The sequence below is a fragment of the Bos javanicus genome, chromosome 5 (assembly GCF_032452875.1).
Source record: "Bos javanicus breed banteng chromosome 5, ARS-OSU_banteng_1.0, whole genome shotgun sequence".
NCBI classification, from domain to species: domain Eukaryota; kingdom Metazoa; phylum Chordata; class Mammalia; order Artiodactyla; family Bovidae; genus Bos; species Bos javanicus.
The window spans coordinates 7,121,342-7,123,172 of NC_083872.1; the positions used below are offsets into that span (position 1 = coordinate 7,121,342).

Below are 1,831 nucleotides of genomic sequence, written 5' to 3' on the forward strand. Positions count from 1 at the left end.
CAAAAATATAATCCTTTCACAAAATATGTAAGCAGCTACTAGTTAGGGGGGCTGCATTTTAAAATATATGTGCACTTATGCATACTAAGTTGCTAGAGCTGAAATGCTTTCAGATACAAGTCAGATAATGTCCCTAGACATTTACTATCTAATTAGTGCTCCTTTTAAAATATATCTTTAAAGCAATCTTATGCATTAGGTGAGACTTGCCCCTTGCAAGAGATAAAGAAGCATATAGTTTTCAAAATAGCAGTTCTTTTCATCTCTATAACTTGGTTCTGATCACATACTATAGTCAACTGTGATTTCTGGACACATCAGGAGGTGCTTGGAGGATTTATGGGGGCAAGAATTTCCATCACCAAAAGGAGGCTAGAACATCTAATTTTTTTTTTTTTTTAATTCTTCTGCCCGACCGGCCTCGTGCGCGCATGTGCACGCCTGGTGCGCGCGACCCCGCCTCCTCTCCCTCACGCCTCAAGAACATCTAATTTTTTATACAGTTATGACAAAGCACTGGAATAGTGATATTTTATTTTGCAGCAAAGACCTTCAGCCCTTTGTCAACCAACACTGCTATTTTTCTTTCTGACCAAAATATTCTAATAGCCTGGCAGACTAATTTCAAGGATTAGCACCTAGGTAGTTTGAAGAGAAGCATGTTTGAGCAATCCTGACATCGACCACAAACCAGGGCAGATCCAATATTTTCTGTCTGATGGTGCCACCTGCTTATCACTCAGTCATTCAGGAAGCACACCTGGAACAGGTGCCAGATCCTCTGGGTAAAGTGAGGCAACTGCAGGTAATTCTGAAAATAAGAAAAAACCCACCACAGTCCTGATTTGGTTTAAAGCAATCATGTAATCCCATTAGACCCAAGTCTTCCCCAAACACCTTTTCCATGACAAGCTAAGTTACTGATAATGTATGTGGCTTCTGTCACAGTGATGCATTCGGTTAGAAGCTGTGTGCTGAGTACCAGCAGGGACTCCGAAATGCATCTTCTCCCTCTTCCAGTTGTCTTTGCTCAGGTTCTGCCTTTGATGCCAACTGTGATCTCAGGCCTAAGAATGAAAGGACTGTATTGATCTTATATTCAAAAAAACTGTCATAATCTCCATAGTATTGGTCATCATTAAACATCGAGGTGGCAGAGGGTTGCCCTGAGCAGGTTTCTTCTCTGGGGGGATGTTCTTATACACCCACTGCCTCTGCTCTTCTGCCATTGGGATGTCCACCTCTTCAGCCTCTATCTTGCGGCTTCTAGAAATCTAACCACATCCTGCTGTTTCTTCTTCATCGCCACGAAGCCTGAGGAGGAGGAGATGAACTCACGGATGACCATCCTCTCGCCGGGTAGGGACCGACCTTCTGCCCTCGCGGGCTCTGGGCTGGCGGGGACGTGAAGGCAGAACTCCGCGGCCGCCACTGCTGCCCTGCAGAGCGCTCGGGTCTGGGGAGATGGCAGGGATCCGGAGCCCTCCTGCCCGCTCTGCCAAAGCCACAGTTTTTGAGGGTCAACCTCATGAGGGACATGAAGGATCCACTTTACAGTGGAAGAGCCTATAGTAAATGATACTACATGGACGTGGTAAATAGGAAATCAGTATGATTTTCTGTTTCTCTTCTGCGATAGAATTGCCTCTCACATTTTTCTGTATATGCCAACTACTCAGTCCTTTTAAGAATCTCTTCAATAAGGGATTGTAAGTCCTTTTAAAAATCATATTTTCTCTGCCTGCATATGTATTGTTTCTTACCTCTTTTAAAAAAAAATCCAATTTTTCTTTTACTGCTTGTTTTATTTCCTACAATGATTTGGATTCCT

General features: G+C 43.5%; 1 pseudogene; it reads right to left on the reverse strand.

Annotated features, from left to right (window-relative positions):
- Window positions 1-960: 960 nt before the first annotated feature.
- LOC133248639 (SH3 domain-binding glutamic acid-rich-like protein 2) lies at window positions 961-1,502 on the reverse strand (annotated as a pseudogene).
- Between the last annotated feature and the right edge of the window lie 329 nt (window positions 1,503-1,831).